The following is a 24,919-nucleotide window of genomic DNA, read 5'->3' on the forward strand; positions in this document are numbered from 1 at the left end:
ACATCGTGGGGTGGGGGACAATTTTGGTTCCCCTCCTAAATTGGTCCCCAGGGTTGGTGTTCTGCTTACCCACCCCTAGTTACGCTACTGACCACCAGCCCTTGGGCTTGTTGTTCTGTGTTGCACCACTTAGATGTAGGGCACAGAATCTCACCCTGAGTATATATACTATACCTGAGTAACCATGTGACTTTATTATAACCTTTATCTTTTTTTTCTTCCTATTTCTCAGTTGTTATTTTAAACTGTTGTCTCACCTTGGCCTTGATCCTGCATACACGGGTGCCAGTGGGCCAACATAGTGCCTCAGTGAAGTCAGCGCAGGTACCCAGGACCACTAAAAAGATGTCACTGCAGGAGCAGGGCTACAGACAGCAAGTTCTTTGGGGGCAGGAACTGTCTTATTAGTATTTTAAGCTCTCAGCACAAGCTAGCACCTAAAGATAATCATTGATACCTTCCTGGATTTTAGCATGCAAAAGTTTATAGTTCCTGAAAACTAACAAGCTAGATCCTATTATTTGAATCCAGTTCTCACCCATGATTTAATTTTTACATTTATTTTAAATATTTCTCTGAGATCTGGTCAAGGGTTTGTAATGTGTTGTGTTGTATACAATACTAAATAGTGACAATGCTAAGTATTTTGATTAAATTAATACTAAAAGAACAATGCATCACCTTGTTACTCCACATAGAATCATAGAAAATTATGGGTTGAAGGGACCTCAGGAGGTCATCTAGTCCAACCCCTGCTCAAGGCATGACCACCCCAAACTAAAACATCCCAGCCAAAGCTGTCTAGCTGAGTCTTAAAAAACTCTGAGGATGGAGATTCCACTACCTCTTTGGGTAATCTGTTCTGTCATATATATGAACAAGCAATGTGCCTTTCAGGTATAATTGTTTAATTTCCATGTCATCTGTTTAGGAAATAGTGAAGTCTAGGGTGGCAAATGTTTAACCTATTTTAGGACTGCAATCAGTAGACTTAATATTTGCAAAAATGTGCAATTAGTCATAATTGCCTTTAGATTTCCTTGTAATGTTAATCATGGTGAATTATTTTGGTATTTTAAAAATTCAATTGTCAGTTAACTTTTATGAGGAATTATACACTGTTGTTAGTCATCAGTCTGTCATTACGCCTTTCTTCAAAAACTGTGTTTATTAAATGTACAATAATTTGCTTTTATTGTAACCTCTCTAAATGTCAACATGAGTTTCATAAAATAATTTAAGATTTGGATTTATAATTAGAGGTTATTTTATTAAGATTTTTTATAATATAATGTCACTATTCACAGATAACTATTTTATCTAATGTAATTGTCAGTTAATAGTTTACTTGCAGGATCCAGATAACTATATATTTCCATTATTAGAGAAATAATAATAAATGTATATAAGGAAGATATAAGTAAATAAATCATTACTCTAAATTAGATGGGTAATATTTTAATAACTTAGAAAAAATAAGGTCAAGCAATGGTTTAGTCAAGGGAATCTCATGAGTTTAGACAGGTGGAGAATTCTGGACATTGACCTTGCTTCACCAGTTTCAATATAATAATAGCCACATGTGCCCATGGGAAACTTGTGTTTGGTATTGTAATTAGGGGCAGGGAGGGGTGCCACCGAGCACCTCCTTAAGTGTGGGGGGGCACAATAATAGCTGCAGTTCCTGCCCCATGCACTGCTGCTGCCCAAAGTGCAGAACTTTTCAGTTTTTCCTTTCAGATCATTTGATCATCATTTTCCAAAGAGAGTGGAAACTGGATGTGTCTTCTGAGCTGGGGTTTCCTACTTCAAATTGTCAGTGGGTGCAGGATAGAATCAAAGTCTCTTGTGGCAGAATACTTGCAGTGCCTGCCACTTTAAGGGCTGAGTCAAGCAGCCAGCAGGTGCTTGATTGTGGCAGCCATTTTAAAACACTGGCTGCCTATATAAATACAGCAGTTTGCTACTGGTAGTGAAGGCAGAAACATCACCTAGCTGAGCTGCAGCAGGAACAACCAGGAGGTAAGAGCAAGAGCTTATGAGGATGGTTAAGAGGCTCTTGGTCCTGGGCATGGCCTAAAACTGTACCCTGCTGGGGATTGGTGGCCTGGTGGGACTCCTGGTGATGCAGGAGTCCTCAGGAAATACCATGCCAGTTTCCACCCCAGTGAAAGGTGAGTCAGGATGCCTTAACCCCTAGCCTCCACAACACTGTGGGTACAAGGGGGCCTGGCACAGCTACCACCACCTGAGCCCAAAGAGGGTGTAAGACCCAGGTGGAGCCAGGCACAGCTGTGGCCACCTGAGCCTCCACAGGGGAGGTAAACCTTGGAGCCCCAAAGGAGGGGGTAGATGTGTAATCCCAGAGAGGGGGTAGTAGTGAGGGCCTGGAAATGGGTTGAGTAGGGCTGAGAGTCAACCTGAAGGGCAGCCCAGAGGGGGTGTGCTGAGTAGGGATGTGGTACAGCCTGAAGGGCAGCACATGGGCCAAGCCCCTGGAGAGCAAGTTGAGAGAAGTGTAGAGCCCCAGAAAGGGGCAACAGAGGGCTGGGAGCCCAGTACATCGGTCTGGGGGCCCAGTGTGTATTTATGTATGTTTATGTAAAGCTGCCCCAGGAAGTGCCAGGGCAAGCTTGGCCCAGGTCAGGAACTTGGCTGGCCTCTCTACCCTATGGCCTTTGGCCTATGGGAGCCACTCCAAGAGGGAGTAAGGCGGGACAAGCTGTCAATGTGAGAGAGAGAGATCCTGTGAGAGGGGGTGCAAGAGGCCTTTATGAGAGGAGGGTGGAGTGAATGTGTATGTGAAAGAGGCTTGACAGTGAGGGCTAAGCTTGGTCCGGCTCTAGGCCATGAGCATAATGACACCATGGATGCCATCTGTGAGGCATGGGTTGCAGTGTAGGGGAGGTTCAGAGCCACAGATAATGCGCCCTAGCATTGGGGCATGTAACGAGCAGTCTCCTGCATTTTACCACCCATTTTGAGAATAGCAATGTCGTGGCAGGAGAGACTGGGAAGACTGCCCCATAGATAGGTGGGCAGGCTGGCATGAGACCTGGCCCTAAGAGCTGCCCCCTGTCACATCTCTGTAGACCTTGCACCTGGCTGGTCTGTGCCTCGCAATGAATCTCATGTTTTCCTTGCAGAATTTGGTAGCAGTAATCACCCAGTCCCTCTCCTGCCGCATCTTGTTGTAACTTATATATAGGTACCAAGAGGTGTTCCCTTGCTGAGAGTTTACTTTAAGGATATATAAAGTTTATTTGACCTAGGGCTCCAACCTCCCCTTATACCCTAGCTGAACACCAATCAGATGTTTTTATATTGCAGCAAATATCAGCCACACATATTGGCCACCAACAAATGTTCTATTTCTTCATTGGTCTTCTCTTTTTTCCTTGGCTCAGAATCTCCTTTGGTGTTATTTTTCAGATGGAAGATGTCCAGGTGGACCCAGAAGAAGATCTCATTGTTATAATGGGGGAGAGAACTGTAACAGTCACAAAACAGCACTGCCCAGGTAAGCACTGAACAATCCCCAAAGTCCCGGGACACTAAGCACTTTCTGTTTTCATATTTCTTCTTCTTTTTTTGGTTTTAGATGCAAGTTCCTTTCCCTGTGGCCTCTGGAATACTCCTTGCTGGAAAAGCCCTACCAGTATACACAACTTCAATCAAAGCTAAAGAAAAATATCTACTCGAAGGGTGAGCAGTCTATTTGCTCACAGCTGCCCACTATCCTTTATTTTCTTAGATCTTCCCTATCTTTAGAGAGCTCAACTTCAATCAGTCCTTTCACTCTCAATGATATGTTAATATCCTAAACACAAAAGAAATAATAGGGAAAAAAACAACCTGTTCCCCACTGAGCTGCTTTCAGCAGCTTCCTCCATCTCCACACTCTGGCACTCACTGTAGATGGGCCCTGCAGCATACCCTTTCAGCAGTTAGAACTCCTCTGAGCTCTTAGACTGAATCTCAATCTTCTTCCCCACCTCTGGAGTCTCTGTCACTCTTCCCTGCACTCCCGTCCGGACCACTGGCTTGCTTGCGGACTTCATCCTCCCTCTCCCCTCCTGTAGGTTTTTTTTCTCCCAAGAAGGGCATCAAACTCAAGAGATGCCAAACTGGAAGGAGTGGTAACTTCTGAAACAGTCTTCTGGCAGCTGTATTTCTCCCTCCGTCAGTCTGGCTTCTTGTTGGTCCCAGTAAGTTTTTCAGATCCCTTTCCCTGTTCTCTGAAGAGGCAGGGGAAGCCTCGTCACACCAGTGTGAGGGGCATTCTAAGGAGTGTTTTGAAAGAGGGGAGTTTGCAGATGATGAAAAACAGAAATCCCCATTTTCTAGATTAACAATACCCCCTTTAGAGATTTTTCTTAATGGTGCCACAACTATGACATTGAATTATGCCTTGTCTGAGAATCAGAAAGAGGTCCTACACACTCCATTACTCTTTCCTTCCATGCCAGCTGACCAAGGTACAGTAAGCACCCAGTCCTTCACCACTGATTTCAGTAGAGTGGAGCTGGTATGCTTTACACAGTTAATTGGCCAGAGCAACTTACTTGATTAACAATGCACTAAGAGACATTCAGAGACCACTATCCTGCAAACTCTCTCTGCCACAAGTAATAACCTATTGCATTATATTAGTTCCAGGATAAGACCATTTTTATTTAAATTTCATTTGTTTAATCAAAATCATTTATCAACCTAAATCATCTCTTGAATATTTTGTGACCTGAAATGTCAGCTTTTCTGATTAATGTAGTGGTTCAACTGTGGAAATGCATAACATTTAACAGATATTAAGCAAAATATGTATATGCTTTCTTACCTACTTTGATTGAAATCTATATATGTTGGTAGCTTCAAATGGGAACCAATTGCATTTACAATAGTGAAACTCTGGTGCATCTCCAGTGAAGCCACTGAAATTATCCTGGATTTATTTTGAGACAAATTAAATCAGAACCTGATCCAAAGTGTGAATAACTGGTACCTTCCCAAGTAGTACTTGTATAATTTCTGTGCAGAGGTGAGTTTTTCCTAGATCACTGGCATACCTAAGATCAGTGTAATCTGGCCTTGGGATATTTATTGACCATAACTTTCATTACAGAGCAGCCAAATACCAAATCTGTGCAAGTTTTAAAAGTCTGTATTAAAGGTTTAAACCTTTTTGCTTATGAAAAATGTTCCTACAAATGTTCCTGTCCCATTTGGGATATTAAATGTGAGCTATACATTTGCTCTGAAGGAACTGTTATAACTAGTTATAGCCCTTGATCCAGAGCACCTTATAAAAAAACATTTTTTATTTTATTTTATTTTAAGGGGAGATAGTAGGCTACATGGAAGTCAGGCTATATGGAGCTAGGTTGTATAAATATAGCTCAGTAAAATGTCCATAGTAAAATAATAATAATAATAATAATTAATAACTTGTAACTGTCACCTGCTATATATTGAGTACTTCATCCAAATAGCCAAGAATACATCTACAGGCATACATTACTTCACCACAGGTACTAGGGAAGTCAAAGTATTTTGAAATGTTATCAAAAACTGCCAGTGAGTGATAGTTTGCTCAGCATCTTCTCTCCTCTTATTCTCTCCCCATCCTCTTTTATTGGCATTGGAGATGCTCCAGAAAAATCCTGGAAGAGGGAAATAAATATCCTCAAGAATGGTGGGGCTGGTAAGTCTTCAAGTAAATTGTATATTCTTTTTCATCAAAGAGCTGTACATGTGAGAGATGACTAGAGTTAATATTATTGTGAAAGTTTTCAAACTGGATTCTGAAATGGTTAGCTACATTAGTCTGAACGATGGTACCAAAGGCTAGGTACAGACATGCAAAAATCCCAACACAGAATCAATCTAAGTTGCACCATTTTTTGTAGGCGGCATAGTTTAGACAGGTAGCAAACAGAACACACAATTCACCCTTTAGTAGGGAGGGGTATGCAGGCTGCCTATCTTAGACTTGGTTCCACCATTTTTTAATCAGTCTATGCATACTGAACTTCTGCTTTGTTATGGGTTTAGACCAATTTCCAATCACTTATACCAGTCAAAATGGAATGTCTGTACCTAAGAGTAACTGGTTCCAACAGGCATGAACCTTCATAGGCAAGAACCTACTTCATCTGATATCATGATTGGACTAAATTGAGAAAATGATCCACCCTTAGTTTTATAGCCTTAAACTAATATAGGTCATTCCATTATAATACCTCTATATTGGAAGATAAGTGAAATATTCATATGAACAAATTCTGAGCTGAGTATGTGTCACCATAACTTGTATGTTGAGCTGACGAAAAGAATCTATAAAGTTGCTACAACTCAGACTCTGTCCAAACACAAACATCTCAACTGGAGTTGAGCTGTCCATCAAGTTATTTTAATTACATAATGAATGTATATTCTTACTAAATAGCCTCTACCCTGTGGTTAAAGTGATCATGGGAAAAGGGAATTCCTAGAGCCATAGTTAAATTCTAAATATCCATGTATTGGCATGGGAGTATTTTAAGGCTGACAGAAAATATGAGTTTGTTTTTACTTGATATTGATAAAGGCTTATGCATAGAAATCTAAAGAATTAGTGCAGGGAGTTGGACATCTTTGCAGAAAGACAACATCAAAGATCACTACATAGATCAGTTGGAATAAGCTATGCTACATCAGCAAGGTTGCTGTGGTTACAATGAAGGGCATTACCAGGGAAGTCAGTGACTTAAGTGAGTGACAAGCTAATTTTGTCCTAAATAAAATATGAATCAAGAATAATGAAGATCACTGAGACTTATGTTCTCACAGAGTGAGCAGATGGAAAAGAGTAGGAAGAGTTTTATCAAAAACTACAATCAGTTGTCAAAATCATCCCTAAGCCATGACTTTCTTGTTTAGCTTAAAGACTTCAAAGCAAAATGCCATTCAGGAATACACACTACAGTACAACTGGGACACTGTTTATAAGATAATAAAATGAGCCTTTCATTTGAGGATCTAAAAGCTTTTTTATAAATATGAATTAATTAAGCTGGTAAAGATATGATGCAAATCAAGGACATTTACAACAAATTCAATATATGGTAATGATTTAAAAATAAAATATCAACATATGAATGTGAATATTCTCAAGATATGCACAAGAATCCATAATGATTTGCAATACAGCACAAATAATATGTAGATCAAATATATGCACTGTTTGGATTTTTCTTTACATGAAAATACTGTTCATAGAAGGAAATTTTTAAAAAGTGTATTCTCCAAACCAGTATAACTAGCTAAATAAATACCCTTAAAGTTTACTCGGAAAGTGTGGCTAGAAAGCAGCACATAAAAACACTACAATTTTTTTTATAGAATGTACATCATCTGGAAGAAACACAATGATGATGAATGACTGGTGGATGAAAGAGTAAGAAGTGAGAAAAACATACAGAAGTCTCCAACATTAGAGCAAACTTCTTGTAGAGAAGTAAAGCAAGGACTGTGAGAGCTCATCTAGTCTAACCAGGGATTGAACCTGCACCGTGCTCTAACCAAGCTAATCAGCCACTGAATGATACAGCTCTGTGGAGCTAAAAAATAGCAGAAGGAAATTAGCTTAAAAACTGTACCCATGAAGTTAAACATACCGGGAATTAATTAAATCAAAGGTAAACAGGGATTCATCTTAAAAGCTACTAAATCTTTTTCAGTAAAGAATTAGGGATGCACTCCTAGTCTGTTTAGAATCGATAGGAGTTTGCCACTGAATCCCATGATGGAAGAATTTCACTTAAGATATATAAACTTTTGCCAGTATGAGGATAAAGCCCATTCTTTCTATCCCTATACATTGGACTATTCAAACTCGTGACAGGCAAATATTAAACTGTAGAAATAAGATTTTTTTAAGAAGGATAATACAGTAACCAAATATTATAAATTCATCTAAGTGTATTAAGTGTGCTAAGTTGAATAAGCAACGTTTTCTGTGATGTCATTCATAAGCAGCTGTACAGTTTATGAAATTATGAGGAAATATATTGAAGGATAAAAATGGATCCTATTTACAAATTAGATGAATTAGAGGAGTTACTACTAAAAGGTTAACAATTACCAACAGTTATTAAGCTTAGATATCTATGATACTTCAACTCTGTGCTTAAACTTAGGACAGCCAAAACTGTATGAATTATTAGTTAGTATATGACATATATTATACTTAAGGCTACTTCAGTCACTGCTCTCAAACACAGCACCAAGAACTCCCATTTTGCTGGACAGGGATAAAATGGGAGGGAAATGAGGTATATATCCTCTGGTGCCAAGGGTTCCAAGTGCAGCTATCTCCTTCATGCTTATGTAGGTCCCTGTGAAGATGTCTTGACTCCTTTATGTAAAATACACACCCTGATTTTAGACAACACTATCAACTGGCTTCTCACCTATGGATCTAAAACCTCCCCATCTTATATTAATTAAATCTGTATAGTATCGTAAGATATAGAAGGTCACATATTAAACCTTTATCCTTACATACGGGAAGGGAACCAAAGGCCTCAGATCTGGCTGAGTGAACTGCATACAAAGACTAACATTTGATTGAAAAAATACTAGACAGTGATTTTCACCAGTGCTTACTCTGTGTGAGCCTCAGTAAGGCTAGGGACAGACATTCAAAATGCCTGAGCCTGTATTGATTCAATCTTTGCAGGTTAGTCTAACCTGGCTAGGCTAAATCAGTTTTGTAACCAGAGAGACGTCTGAGAAATGCAAGCACATGCCTGCAGTGGCTCAGGCTACAAACCGGAGAATGCTAGAGCAGCCTTCCCTTCTATTGCACAGGGCTCAGCTGAGAGAAGTGTGGCCAGGTCCCAGCAGGACACTGTGATTAGGGAGCTCCTCCCCCCTTGGTAAAAGAGCATTTATCAACTCTATTATCAGCATTCAACGCCCCATCAGAAAACAAAGCTTCATTCTTTACAAGCTCTTCTTAAGCAGCTTTTTCCAAAGGAAAATGCATACCAGCCTCTGCCTTCTTTACTATTCGTTCCATCCAGGATGAGCACACACCAACTGCAGATTCTTTCTCAGCCTGATGAAGGGTTTTTAAACCCAGAAACTTACTAGGAATTTTTTTCCCCCAACTATTTAATTGGTCTAATAAAAGATATCAGATTTACCCAAAAAACCTTGCCTCCATTTTCCAAAGGAAGCAATGCAGGAACATTGCCATCTGAGCTGTTGATTATCTCCAAAAAGCCCTAAGTGGACACTGTCCTAGCTGCCTTACACAGCATTAGCTAGCATACCACATGCTGGCTAAAGTCTGTGCTGTGGGAGAGAGAAGATAGGGATCTCTGCTTAAGCAGCGAGTGGTTGGTGGGGAGGCGGAGGAGGGAAGAACAGGGAAGCTGACAGCCTTGGCTGTGCCTGAAAGTCTCTGCCGGAGCTCCAGTCAGGGAGCAGAGAGGAGGGGCCAGCCCTGCTATGGAGCAGAGAGCCCCGCCCAGCCAGAGAGCATGGTTATGGTTAACCAGCCCCGCCCAGCCAGAGAGCATCTGTTATGGTTTAAGGCAGTTTCTGAGCACTTAAACCAGTTCATGTGTAATGTCTGTCCCTATCCCAGATGAGCATGATGAAAAAGGCAGAAGAAACAAGAGAGACATGGTCTGATTAGACTACCCATGTATACGGGGCAAACATTTCCTTACAGAAAACTTGCTATACTCCATGTGTCCATAACTATTGTCATCAGCAGGACAGGGCATTCTGGGCAAAAGGAACAGGTCAACTATTCGCATGTTCCTTTAAAACTGCCAAGGACTGGAATTTTTTGAAATTTAATATTAGGGTTTGGCAACATAAATCTGAAGTATTTATAATTACTTATTTACTTATAATTTTTGGCTGGATGTTTTGATCTGTGGGAGCCTCTTTCAGTCTACCAAATTTCTCACTGCTTGCATTCTGTATTAAGCTGAACAGTGAGCCTGAAGTAAAGGAGCCACAGACACACAGAACCCAGAACTCATGTTATCACTTATATTGACAACAAAAGGTAATGAATTAGATCTCCATTGCTAAGTAGATGACCTATTGAAATAATTGAAAGGATATTTGCCTGGGAAATAAAACTGATGGACAAGGTAGAGGTGAGAACAAAGATGGAAGATAAATAGCACTGGCAGCTGCAACCTTTAATGACCTCAGCAGAGCAATCTGGAGATGGCAAGAAATTCATGCTGAAAAAGGTTGATTTATAGACCCAATGTCAGAATGACCCATATCTATGGATATGAATTATAAGCAAGGGCAGATTATCTGTCGAAACAGGAAACTGTCTTCAAAAACAAATGTTTTTAAAGAATGATTGGCACTAGATGAGAAGATCTTTGTCAGATTCAGTAAAATGAATTGATCAAGAACAACTCTTCCATTAAAGTCAGAAAAAGAAGTGGACCAGATAATTGGTGGAAATAGTAGTAGTGTTATAACAGCTGAAAAGATTCATGGAATTGACAATGACTTCACCAACAGGCGTTATAAAAATATTTAAATGAAGATGAAATCACAGCATTCAGGAATGTGACTAAGAATGCTATTAGCCTTCATGATCCATATTAGTTCAATATGTAGGTACTTGTTATAATTTATACATTGAGACCCAAGAGTTAATGTTTACTTATGAAGATATGTAAATAAGCCTTACAGAGCTAATGTTTGTGCTTTATTGGCTAGAAACAACATAAAGTAATTTCCTTCAGATTTGTGTGGCATACATAACATATACAGGCCTGTTGTATTTCCATCTCTCTTAACCAATGGTAATTTGCACATGAAAGCTCTAACTTTTGTACTGAACACTGAAGCAGTTAGGTTGAAATTAGGGGGCAAAAGTAGCTCATCCTTATCAAAATTCTAAGGCCCCCTTAGAGAGTAAAAACTCTCATGTTAAATAAAAAAGAGAGCATTGAAGAGCAAATATACTTGTTTATTCGTGGGTTTTAAATTTAATTAATGACCTCAGGATCTAAATGTCTAATAACTTTATTGATAAAATAACACTAACCTATATGTATAGACCTTTTATAAGGCAATCAACATTGATATCATATAACAAAAAAAATATAATTGGCTAGGGAAGAACTTGTGAATCATTATTTATAACAAGTGCATTTAGTGTGAAATGTGTAAGCCAAATCTTACAGTTCTTACTGTACTTGGTTCTCATTCAAGCAAATCTCCCATTGACTTTAGTCCTTTGGGATATGTTCAGCTCCAGGCAAAATTCCAAGAAAGTCACTGAAACTGATGCTATTTTTGGTACATATATCAAATCTTGTGTATTTGAATTTTGGAACCAAATCTAGAGGAAAACTTAAATAGAATCTGTAACAACTTTGGGGGCCTGTACATGGGGGTCTTCAAGAGGAGGTTAGATAGGCATCTGGCTGGGGTCATCTGAACCCAGCACTCTTTCCTATCTATAAGGGGTTCAGACTCAATGATCTATTGAGGTCCCTTCTGACCCTAACATCTATGAATCTATATGGTTGAAAATGTTGGAAGGCTGAAAATCTCTGCAGCTCCTCTACCAAGCTTTTCCCAACCCAAATAGGGATTGATTGTCTTGTTTCAGATTACAAGACAAATCACAAACACCCATTAGGAACTTCCTCTTAGCATCCTTATCCTTCAGTTCCAAACACGTGCAAACTGAAATTGATCACATTACTGCTTGCTAGGCCTGTGCGAAGCTGCTAGTATTCGCTTCAGATTTGGCTTATTCGGGGACAGTGATTCGATTCGGTGATTCAAATCACTGTCCCAAATCAATTCAGCTGAATCTGATTCAGAGATTCAGCTGCCACCAAATCTCTGAATCAAACAGGCCCCATCCCAGCCCTGTCAACAGCTGCCCTACCTGGCCCCGGTGTCCCAACACTTAAAAAAAAAAAAAAAAAAAAAAAAAAAAAGCCCTGCACTCACTGGAGGCTGCCAGGCAGGGGAGCAATCCCTGCTGCACCCCAATGCTCTGTGCTGCATGGCGGGGCTCTGCCAAGAGCCCCCATCCCAGCTCTACCAGCCCAATCAATGGATGCCCTGCCCGGCCCCAGCTCCCAGCACTTTTTTTTCTTTTTAAAGCCCTGCATTCACCAGCTCCTATGAAGCAGGAGATGATACCCGCTGTCCTCCATTGCCCTGCACTGCATGGGGGGGGGGGCTGTGCCATTAGCCCCCAGAATCCCCAATGGCCACTGCAGTAGCCAGTGAGTGTAGGGCTTTTTTTTTTTTAAAGAGCCGGGACACTCGGGCCAGGTGGGGCAGCTATCGACAGGGCTGGGAGAGTGGGTAGGGGATGTGGGCTTGTGGCAGAGCCCCCCACATAGCAAAGGGCAGTGGGGGGCAGTGGAGGGCAGCAGGGATCATTACGTCCTGCCAAATCTCCTCCAAATTGAATCAGCACCCAACGCTTCACACAGCCCTACTGCTTGCAGCCATTCTCTTATTCTTTGTGGTTTAATCATACAAGGGCAACATCACACATATACCTATACCCACACAAAGCTTTTCCACTAGTATCTCTATATAAAATAGTTTACATTCTACTTCTGGGTGGCTTGATTTGGCAGCCTAAAGAAAAAAAACACCTGTTTGTGTTAGGGAACACTGTTTTTAGCTATACTGTAGGCAGAACCTCTTTACGAGCTTGGCACTCATCTAGGTTGTGATGGGAATCAGATGTTGGTGTGCATTGTGAATGTTTGCAAATTATCTGAGCACTCCCAGAGAAATATCCTAAATTCTGTCAGCATATGACACAACAGGAGTTAATCAGTTGTATGGCGTTGCTATTAAAATGTCATGCAGCAGATTATACTTTAAACTTCTATGTCTACATGATCTTACTAATTAATTTTTTCATGAAGGATAATTCAGGTAAGGGCTTTTTATAAATCTATGAGCAAAATCAAAGATTTTGAACCTTCATTTCTGTAGTTATCTCTGTGATCCTAGTTGTATTTCCAGCTATGTAGTTTTAACTTGGTGTGGAAGAGGAGGACAAGGCATAGTTGCCAACTTTTTAGCTAGCCAGTAAGGACCATCATCCTTCAGTAGCATAAAATCTGCTACACCTCCCGTATGCTCCACAGCTCTAGCTCCTCTGCAAAATGGATGAAAAAAGTGGGGGGGGAAAGCCTTATGCAGTTTAATTCCACTATTGTTTTCTTATTTTAATGAATAATTTATTTGTTTTCCTATAGTGTGCAATATATTTAAGTTCCATTTCAGGGCAATGGTAGATGAATTTGTATAGGACTCCAGCTTTCACTCTGAAACAGGTGGAAAAGATAGTAGACAGGACATGTCTGAGTGTGAAGGCATATAATGAAGTATTAATGAGACTTGGGAGGCAAACATCACCAAACCTGCTGCTGTTTTTGCCCTTTGCTTCCACCTGTAACTGAAAAAGTCACTCCACCTTGAGCCAGATACACAAGGTGCATCTATATGTGGCCATATGGTGCCTTTGTTACTGCACTATCTTTTAGTACTTCTGAAAGGAAATACTAAATGACGGTGCAGTTACAGCCCATACTGCGGCGTGCTGGCCTTGCACGGTTATTTTTAGCTACTATTTCACTATAGTAACACACTATAATGAGGGAGCATGTTGCTACAGTGAGGTGACATCATGGTTTTTGCCAACAGATGCTACAGCACCATAGCACATCACTACAGAACCATACCACCTTGTGTAGACACACCCCCTGAGTCACATTTTCAAATGTGGACTGCTGTTTGTTTATGCACAATTCTGTGCACACTACTACTTTCACTCTATTACTTTTCCATGCAATTGATGCCACAAATACAATCATTATTCACATGCACAAATAGAATGCAAAATGTTTGTACATCAGATTTTAGCTACATGCTCCTAGCATTTATGAGAATTAATGACAAAGGTATAAAAAAGTAGTGTCTGCATAAATAAAGGTTGGGTGAGGTCTCCCTGAAAGCAAGTCATTAAGTTTTGTAAAAAGCTTCTTAAAAATGTCTATGTTAAAATCTGTGGTCTTGATTATTTTTAGTAGCAAATCTTGCATTGTGCCAGGGATTGGACTAGGTGACCCTAGAGTTCCCTTTCAATCCTGTGATTCTATTCGGTATTCACCAATGTGGCTTTTTATGGATCTGTTCAACAATAGGACATTCAGTATAATATGTTAAAAATACTATTCAGCTGCATTTTCTATCACAACCTATTACAATCTACAAAAGTTTAATGAATGTTACAATAGCTTGCACATTCTTTTTAGAAAAGCTCTTGAAGACTCACAGTTAGAGTACAAGGTTATGTCATAATTAATATGGTTAGAGAGGTTGTTAAAATGTCATAATTATGCTACCTAGTTCATAAAGAAATATGATGCATCACATTTGCGACATAAAGTGGTTACTAATTGTAGACAGATAATTACTGCCAACAATTCTGTGCATGCTTTTATTAAGTTGAGGTATTATCTATTTGTTGTCTTTCTCTCTTGGGTTTATTAGGCTTTTAGTAATACTCAGTATACAAGATGTGGTTTGTCAGAGGTAAAAATATGATGCGTTAAAATATTACAGAGAAGACTTGCTTCTGGTTTCATGCTATTACTTTATATTTTTTAAAAGTAAAAATTGGCTGCATGTCTCCATTTATTGAAGCACAGCAGGAGCTAAATTTTCAAAATTAGCTGTCAGCACAGATGCTAATCCAAATCACCATTTCAATACTATGGGTCTGATGTAGCAATTCTGTTTTGCAAATTAGGTGCACAAATACTGTATATTCTGCCAAGCTTTAAGAGTTCCATAATAGCCATTGCCTTATCTAGAAATCACTGGAATACAGACATCCCCTCCTCCCAATGCAGCATGACCTCTGTGGGAGGGGCTTGGTGAATGAATTATTTACAAGTCATTAAACCATCTCCACACCAGCCAAGTTTCATGCCCAGGGATTTTCAATTGCCCCATTAAAATAACGTTATGGTCCTTTTCTGCCAGTGAAAGTGGTGTGAGAGGGTGGAAAGGAGCTGGCATATTTATGAAAAAGCCAGCCACATTTAGCAGCACTTAGCTTTAAATGACACTAGAAATCTGCAGCGCCTAGTACACAACATTCTTTGGCAGTCTAATGCCATCCCAATGTGGATACCTTGTGTGCATTCTTTTGTTCTGTCCCTTGATTATAATTAGTATGTAAATCTTGCAATTGTTATGACCCAGATAAGTTACAGCCAAAACAAATGAGGTGGACTTGCTCATCCTGTCAAACTGTATGGCAAGTTTATGCTATGTACACATATCGTAGAACTAGGAGAGAAAATTACTAGGGCTGTGTGAAATGGCACCGTTCCATTTCGCTTTGAGTTTTGATGGTTTAACGGAACCACATTCTATTTCGAATTTCATTTCGAGTCAAAACAGCTGTTCTGTTCCGTTCCATTGAAACAAAAAGGCTGTTTCAATTATTCGCTGGGGATGGGAAGCCAGCCCAGCTGGGATGACTTCCCATCCCCAGGACTAGATCGCGCTGGGGTGGAAGGCAGCCCAGCTGGGCTGCTTTCCCATCTCCCATGCTAGATTGACCAGAGGATGAGAGGCAGCCCACGTGGGCTGCTTCCCCATCCCCGATGCTGGATTGTGTGGGGGGCAGGAGGCAGAAGATCCCTGTGCTGCCAGATCTTGTGCTGGGGATGGGAAGTCAGTCCAGCTGGACTGACTTCCCAACCCCAGCGTATGATTCAAATATTTTGACTCTCGAAACATTTTGACTACCCTCATTTTGTTTTGAGGCTATTTCAATGGCCTTCATTCCAATTTTGCTGTTTCGACCTCAAAATTGGTCAAAACAGTGTCAAAATGAAACAGCGAAATTTCACACAGCCCTAAAAGTTACCAAAATAGTATGCATCTTTCAAAATATGCATGGTAGTTACACCACAGAATTCATATTGTTAATGCTGTATGATTATCTCATAACTGCCATTGCTAATGCCAGGGGTTCAGGATCAGTAAGGAATAGACAAAGTACTGTAAGCTTGATTTCTTTTGACCTAATTATGGTCTGATTCATAGAATCATAGAGAAATAGGGTTGGAAGGGGCCTCAGGGGGTCATGTAGTCCAACCTCCTGCTCAAAGCAGGACAATCCCCAACCAGGTCGCCCCAGCCAAGGCTTTGTCTAGCTGGGTATTAACCTCTTAAAAACTTCCATGGGCACATCCAGATGAGTGCAAATGTGTGGTATGCAGTGCTGCAGACCCATCTGTAGTGCCACTCACCACATGTGGAGGCATTCCCTGAACTGCTAATATGTGGAGGATTATTTTGACGTTGGGCTATCCCAGTGTCATAAAAACCCATGGTGGAGTGATGCAAATGTCAGCAGTGTGTGACACTGAAAACTGGAGCCTGATTGGCTGGAGCCATGCTCCGGCTGCCAGCCAGGCTCTGTGCTGCCAGATTTCTGTGGGTGCAGCCCCTGGAGGCCCCCAGGACCCCAGGTAAGGCTGTTGGGGCCAGCCCAAGTGCTACCCCAGCCAGGGCAATGTGCCATGTGCCAAAGCACACATGCAGGGGTGTTTCCCGGGGACAAGCAGCAGCCACACATACTGTACTACTGCTGTTTATCCCCAGGGAAATGCATGTTCCTGCTCATAGGGACATGTCCCATGATTCCATTCATGCTAGTAATATCTTTGTGATTTTAATTTCCTTTTAAATATATATTTTAAAGACCTATTTATGGTGCTATTTATGAATGTGAGAGATGTTAGTTCTCCATCATAAATATTTTCAAGAAACTTTGTGTCTAGCTTGGTAACTGAGGAATTGGATAGCAGATAGGACTGGTTGTATTTTGGTGGCAAAACTAAGTCCTGTTTCAGTCTGCAAATTGAAGCTATAATAAAGTTGATACAGGGAATTCTTGTTCTATAGCAGTTGTTTCACCTGGCACAGATCACTTCATGATCAAGCATGCAAAATAAATGTACACAGTGTCAAAATGAACCTATGCCTGGTACTCCACTTCGAGGTTTGAATGCTATGAACCTAAGGATCCCCATCTCCTGGCAAGACCCAGCCTAGCTTTTTGGGGATGAAAAGGAAGAGAGAGTTCAGAAAAGTTTATCAGTTCCCCATCATGTAACAAACCTTCACATGTGCTCAGAGGAGTTATATAAGCCTAAACATATTATTTTGTTTTTTGTGCTGCATCTTTAAACGTTGAAGAAATTTTCTGGCATGCGGGGACAGTATTTTGTTATGCGAGCAGAAAACGTACACATGTAGTCAATGTGTTCTTTTACATGCACTTTTCTTCTTTTCTGTTGTTTTCTTTCTCCAAGCTAAAACTACAGCAAAAAAAAATCCGTTAGTAAAGGACCACTCTTAAGTCTGCAAAGTCAAGCACTCAAAAATTAGAAAATGCCAGGATTAAGTTTATCAGTGCAACCCTAACACACCTGCCGCGTATGCACGTTGTGCTAGTCTTTAATTACATGATCACATTCTATTTTTCTACTTCTTCATTTGGTGCACAATAGCTTTCATATTTTTTAAAAGTATTTTAACTGCTTTCTAGTAGAATGCATAGATTTGTAGTAATTAATGTTGTTAGAGTGGTTATTAAAATGGCATAATGATGTTACATTGTTCTTTATGAATTATTTATCAGATTTGTGATATAAGCTAGCTGCTGATTGTACTAAGATAATTCTTGTGGGGTGAAATTAAGGTTATAGAGCTAACGAGACTGTTGTCTATGGGACCCTTGTCTTGTCTGCTGCAAAACTGGAAAGAGAATAGCAAACAATTTAGGCAGAGGATGGAGTATCTCATGGTTAAGGCAGTGGAACGCTGCTCTGGAGGGCTGAATTCTGTCTCTGCTTCTGTCGCACAGTTCCTGCGTGAAACTGAGCAAGTTATTCAAGCTAATTTGATTGTCCTTGTTTTTTCAGTACCTGATTTGAGACCCTAGGGCCCAATTTACAGAAATGCTGAACACCCAGAACTGTCATTAAAGGCAATGGGAGCTCTGCTTTAAACAAATACAAGTATAATATAGTGTTAAGTATTCTGAAAGAGCAGATCCTAGGTGGTTCAAATTAGGCTTGCAAATTAGTAGAATTTTATGACCTTAATTTCTGTGTACTTCAGTACCTCACATGTAAAAAAAGGATAATACCACTCTTTTACCTCTCAGAGATTTTGTGGAGATATTCATTTATATATGTGAAGCTACCATGGTGGTGATAGCCATGGAGCAACTTGAGTGAAAATTTTATTTTGTCTTCAGAGCAGGGTTTGAGTAGTGTGCAGTAAATAAGGTGTAGGAACACACACAGAGAAAACAAAATACTGAATAATACACCTTCAAGTGAGCGCAGCACTGAATGCTTATTCAGTAAGTGTAGCGTACCCAATGAGGCAGTACTCTGATAGAAAAATGGTATTTTTGTGTGTCACCCATATGAGTTGCAAGCTCCAGCTTCCACCACCCCTTTCTGCCCCAACCTTTTTTGTCCCAGTACCTCAACCTGTCTCCCCCAAAGTTTGACTCTTATCCCTTCTTTGGTCAAATCAGAGGGCTTCCTCTTCCACGCTGCCTGGGCCTGGCAGGAAGGTCAGGGAGAACACAAGAGGCTGGTCTGTAACTCCCTGTTCAAATGCCTGGCCTTGGCATGCCCTGCAGTAGCATATAGCTACAATTTCAAGAAAACGTCTACTCAAGTGCAGGCTGAAGCATGCCCAGTGCGAATGGTCTCTCCTGGGATTTTAAGCTGCTGAAATCTAAATCTTTACTCAGTCTGGCCAAAATGTGACTTTTAGAAAGCTTATGACCAGGATACATATGAAAGAATCTTCATCACAGAAAGAAAAACACATATGTACGGGAAAAAAAGGCCACATCTCTGCTAATGTTCAGTCTGTACATCTTTATGCTGTTAAAATATTTACTGGAATAGATTCTTCTGAGGGACAGTCACAACTCCAGCAGGAATCACTGATTTTTAATACTTGTGATGACCCTAATTGAAGTGATATGTGCTGATCAGTGTTCTGCTAAGACAAAGCCATTACTAGACAAAGCCTAACCAGAAATTCCCTCCTCCTTTTTCCTTTTTTGTTGGTTAGTGGCACATGAAGGATCATCTTTGATTTATTATGCTGCCTTGAAATATAGCTATTAGGAATGCCTTAATTCCATAGCTAGCAAGGAAATGCCATAATGGCTGAGAAGTCTTCAGTAAAAGTATGGGGAAGACAGTGTTCTAATTTTGATGAAATAAGTGGCTCTAGGGAGTCAAAAGGGTTAATATGACCATGTCAGTGTGCTACACTATACTGTCAAACAAGAGCTGGGATTTTGAATACAGAGACCTCAGCCTGCTTATTCCCATGGCAACAATCACCATTAAAAATCTTTTTTATCTTTAATAATAAAAGATACAGAAAAAGTAAGAAAACCAGTTAAAGCATTTGAAATATAAAGTATTACTTAAGGCTTTCATTTTAACAATATCCCTACTCCATTTAACTGAAGAGAGGTTTTATATTAAAAAAAAAAACTTCTGTCAAACCTTTAAGATGATGTTGCCTTTTAGATGACAATAGTAACCTTTTTTGGAGAAACGAGAAGTTAGTTAAGATGGCTGGACCTTCTGTTGTTGCTGCTGTTGAAGTCCAATCCTGCTTCCTTTAAGATATGACAAGACCAAACACAAAACAGAAAAGAACCCCCCCCACCCCCGCAGAACAGATAAACAAATGCAGCTTCTGTCTTTGGTGCTGCCTTTGGGTGCTAGTGAACCATGGGCACAGAAGTCTCTGAGACCTGGCAAATGCTTGTCTCAGTGCCACGTTCTGTTAGCTGATGCTGTCTTCTGACCAAGGGCTAACAGCAGTGCTGCAAAAGATGCAGACTTGGGCAACTAAGCCAGACTCTTATTAAACAGGAGAGAGAGAGAGGGAGGGAAATGACACACGAGGGAAGGTGGGAGAGCAGGAACCCAAGGAACACATTTTAGGTGCTGTTTGGGATTTTAGCTAAAGCCGGTGAAAGTAGTGATATTTCAGTCTTTCTACTTGGCCCAGTCTCATGAAGACATCTTCCCAAAACAAGATTAATAGAATGCCCTTCTAGTGGAGTTGAAGTCTATTAAGTCAGTATTGGACCAATAGCCACAAAACCTTAAGGAATACAAAGAAACTAATCACCTGTTGTTGTTTCTGATGGATTACATGAAGAACTTCAATGTGTGCATGGACGTCTTTGCTCATACCAAGACAGTTCTACCTTTCATTCAGAAAGTATGTCCTGAGAAGAGGACAATACCAACAAACTTTTAGACCTCAATGATCCTGGAAACAAGACAATATTTCCTTCAAGTACATCCAAGTCCATCACTTAATTGCTTGGTACAACAGGAGGGTTAGTGCTGGCCAACAAGACTTATTTAGTCTGTATGCTAGTCTCATCTGGAGGTATTGACCTTGAGGAGTCAGTGGTCAAAGAGAAAATGGAAAATACTCCTCCTGAAATGCAGAGCCTATGGGGAAAGCTCTAATCCACACAGCTTCTGAACTGATTATTTTTTTCCATTTCATTTTCATTTTCTTGTGAAAATGTTTCTTTACAATATATTGTACTATAATGCCATTTTCCATATTTGTTCAGTGTCAAGAACAGTTCAGCTGTTTTGACTGATGTTCCCATGTATTTCTCTATTAAGCAATGAATAACTGAGTCTTCATGAAGCCTGAAAATTGAAGATTGAAAGAATAGGATGCTTTCTTTTAGGGAGAAAAAATAGCAGGCACTGTTGTGTTAGCAAATGGATTTTGCATCAATGCATTATTTCTGATCACAAGATTTGGGCAGTAAAACCTATTTGGTTCAAATTAGGGAACTAGTTCAGTAACCGCCTTAATAGGCTATGCTGCCTTACTGTTGCAGAGTGCTGGAAAGACCAAGGTTATGCAAAGGTTTTTGGTTCAGTGGGACTTTTAACCACATATAGTTTAAATAGTTGTTCAGTTCTTTAATAAGCTCCACACAGAGGCTAACATTTCTAATCTCTTTTACATTTTTGAGGGTGGATAAGAGAGTCCCCTGTCCTGGATAGCATGTTACAACCACCATATCATATTTCAGTGAAGCTTTCTGCCTTTTTCAGAACTCTTTTGTAACTATATTACTTAATTAAGCAAGCTGTGGCTACTATAGCTCCTTGAGTTGATTTACTGCTAAACTGTTTTTGGGGTGAGAGTGTTAGTAACAGCACCTGCACAATGTAGCAGCAGCGTTAGCTAATGATCATGTCCATTCAGAGGAATCAATAGCTCATAGTGGAACTCAGAGGTCCTCCCCTGACCCTGCCCTTCTTCATAGGCCCAGGTCCTATAAGGGGTCCCAAGTGAGGCAGCATAGTAACACCTGTACTGGAGATCCAGCCATCTCCACTGTGCTTTCACTGTTCAGATTGACTCCAAGCAGTAGGAATGTCTCCTTCATCCTAACCCCCAGGTCCACCACTGTCCCTCTGTTCTCCTGATGTTCAATAAGTGCCAACATCAGAGTCTCCATCTCTGTCTTCTTATTTGGTAGTGGATTTGATATGATAGTGGAGCTGCTGGAGCATCTTTTGATCTATCTGAGCCAGGCTTCTTTGGCAAGTCCTTGATTCTGTCAAAAGCATAGGGAGGCAACCCTCTTCTCTGTGCAGCTTCTTTTGCTGAAAATCTTATTCAGTCACATTTATTCCAACTGTCATGATGTCCATAGCAGAAGCGCTCACATCGTGGCCCTATCAGATTCTAATGAATCTGCAAATTCTGCTACATCTCTGTCATCAACAATCTCAGACAGGACACGAGAAGAAGTCATACTGGAAGGGAGATGCACCTAGATGAATGGAAAGGATTGTTATACAGTGCAGAGGAGCAGTGGAGAAGAACTAGTGTACTGAGTGAAAGGAATAGTTAGAGGAGGGTAACGAGGCCGTTAATATGCAGGCACAGTGATGTCCTTATCACTTGTATTAGTGGAGATGGGGGGACATTGAACAGTCAAAGGATGTGTCTAAATTGTTTGAGAGGAGCAGGAGACTAATGATGAGTGGTAAGGGGCTAATGTTGGATCTTGGGCAAGGTACATTTTCTATTAATGACACTGAGGAAGCTATAGACTTGATCCTAAGTGGAGAGGAAGGGAGTAAAGTATAGTTATCATCTCCACACAAATATATCTAAGCTGGATCTACTTACAGGGCATGAACCTATATCAAAGTTTGATCTTTAAAACCAATTGAGGCAATACCTTTGTAGGGCATGGACCTAGCCACTGATCCCTCCATTTCTTGCCAGCTGACCGATCCTATGAGTATAAACAGTGAAGACTGAGCTTATGACATGGTATAGGTTGCATTTTATGGGGGATTAGCACATATTTCCTATAGGAGAGGGACAGTTGTTGTAGGTCATTCTTAATAATTATGTTGTTACTAAGTTAAGATGTGTTGTATGGCAGTACAGTTCTTAAAGATATTGCATCAGACCCCTTTGGCAGTTAACAGCTGGAAGGCATGGATGAGATGCTGATTATTGGTAGATGAGCAGCATCTGTATTATATCTGCCAGTAGTATATTACTTCTGCCCCATAATGCAAAAAAAATACCCCTTAAAATATCAACCTTCTTTGGACCTTAAATGTGCGTGAACAAATAAAAGACACTGATCTACTAAAAATCCTCAAGGGATAATTATTTCTATGAACACTTTCCTTGAAAAGAACATAAAAATTTACAGGACTAGAAACCAGCCAAGAGGTAAAATTGGAAAAGAGACATGTAAAGTGAAAGAGCTACATTTAAGAAGATGGTTATAAAGAACACCAAGTCCAGCAACAAGATTTCCACTAGTGAACGCCTGCTGTTTTGATATCTTGGTCAATCTGCCACCCACCGTTTTGAATAGTGCAGCACAGCTTCTGTTGACACAGTCTCTGACTACAGCAGGTATCTACCAAGAAGGCAGAGTTCAAAATACAGTGAAGAATCAGAAGGGTTCTCCGGGTTCACATTGCTCCTGGACATGGAACAGACAACTTATCTCCTAATGCCATTAACAAATAAAGAGAAGATGTTCTATATAATTCAGGCATAAGGCACAAACTTACACAGAGAAGACCGGGAAGCTTCCAAGATAGGAGGAAATAAAAAGGTTTTGTTGGCGTTGTCACCTTTGGCAGCTAATTTTTACAGCACTGTGGCAGGGAACGTAAGCAGGATTCTCCAACTTCTTAAAATCTTGCAAATCTAGCCATAGTAAAATCATTCCTATAGAATTGGAACATGTCAAAGAGCCACAACATTTGTAAGAGTACAAAGTGGTCAAGCCAGGAAAGTTATTGAGTTTATGAATGAAATGAAAACTTCCTCCAGACTCCAGACAATCTGTTCTTGACTAGGCAGATATTATTTCATCCACATAGTTTACCCTAGGCAGGTAAAGGATAAAACAACCATATCTGTAAATCTTATATCTGTATCCAGACAAGCAGGGGCAGCACAAATTGTCTGCATGTGCACTTTGTTGTGGGACAAATTATCCCACAACAGTCAAACTGCACTTACCCAGCTTCTCCCAGCTCTTCAGCACCTGTGCTGGCCCAAGAAGTCTTATCTGATGGCCTGGCTGCATGCTAGAGCAGCAGGGGTAGCACAGAGGTCTAGCCAGCATCCAGTGTTGCTCTGGCCAGTCCAGCTTCCATTTGTTCTGGTGCACACTCATTTTGTGGGTGTTGCACCACTTTTTTCTCTGGGTTTTTTTGTTTGTTTATTTGTTTTTTTGTTAGTGGGAAATCCTGGAAGCAAATTTTGCCACCATGCTACAAATTTGCAGAGCACATTTTAATATTTACTCCATGCAGTTTGTGGTGCCACAAAGACGTTTGTGGTGCTCCAAACTGCATACCCCTGCTTGTCTGGACATGGCCAGGTTCAGTCAGTATTTTTAGCTTGCTAGCTATTTGCTGTATTTACTTGGCCCTGATATGTAACACAGCATTGAATAACAGAATTTGTCATTATTTATGTCAGTGGTGGCCAAACTTTTCGGAAGGCATGCCACATATTATCCCCACACCCTCTCGTAGTGCCATTCCAATCCAATCCCCTTCTCCTGCCTGATCTGCTATTCTGCTTTGTTTCCTTCCCTGTGCTCACCACCTGATCTGCTACTCTGCTTTCTGCTCCCTACCCTATCTGCCACTGTGCTGCCTGCCTTCTCCCTGATCTGCTGCATGCCACAGGTTGGCCACTTCTGATTTATGCTGTTGACTTCTGCTGTTTGTTACTCCAGTCAGAAATGTTTGACCTTCTGAAGTGTCAGGTCATTGAGGCAATTAAGAATATTCCTTACAAATAGTGAAAAAGATTTTAGAAACTAGCACTAGTTACATTTATTTCTGCCTCGCATTGTGCAGTTCCTGGTAAACCTTGAGTTTACATAATGATGTCTTTGTCCATTATACATACTTTCCAGAGTAGTAAAAGAAGTTCAAAATTTATAATTGAAAGGAGGACTTTGACGGTCACATTTTCATTACCTATGAATCAGTGCCTGAGACTTCCCAAACCCTGAACTCTGAAGCCTGAAAAGAAAAATAGAAAAAAAAAAGAATGGTTTCCATCTCATGTTATAATAAAAGCTGTTACTTTTCAGAAATATATTCAGTTTTGGGATACTGTATTATTTGTGTTCACAAGATTTTGATATTAAGGCAAATTTGATTAAATTTAAGTAGCAGCTTCATTAGCATCCAAATGAGGAGTTGTAATCTTTTATATT

General features: G+C 40.3%; 1 long non-coding RNA gene across 2 annotated transcripts in view; it reads left to right on the plus strand.

Annotated features, from left to right (window-relative positions):
* LOC132243602 (uncharacterized) overlaps window positions 1-24,919 on the plus strand; it is a 166,307-nt gene that overhangs the window by 119,326 nt on the left and 22,062 nt on the right. Inside the window, exons 1-4 of one of the 2 annotated variants that reach the window (XR_009455282.1) lie at window positions 1,974-2,022; window positions 3,433-3,520; window positions 3,602-5,701; window positions 7,381-10,999. This is a non-coding gene — a long non-coding RNA (uncharacterized LOC132243602). Of the gene's footprint in view, window positions 1-1,973; window positions 2,023-3,432; window positions 3,521-3,601; window positions 5,702-7,380; window positions 11,000-24,919 lie in introns of those variants that run through there. The other variant, XR_009455281.1, reaches the window with a different exon arrangement.

Source organism: Alligator mississippiensis, chromosome 10, assembly GCF_030867095.1.
Source record: "Alligator mississippiensis isolate rAllMis1 chromosome 10, rAllMis1, whole genome shotgun sequence".
NCBI lineage: Eukaryota > Metazoa > Chordata > Crocodylia > Alligatoridae > Alligator > Alligator mississippiensis.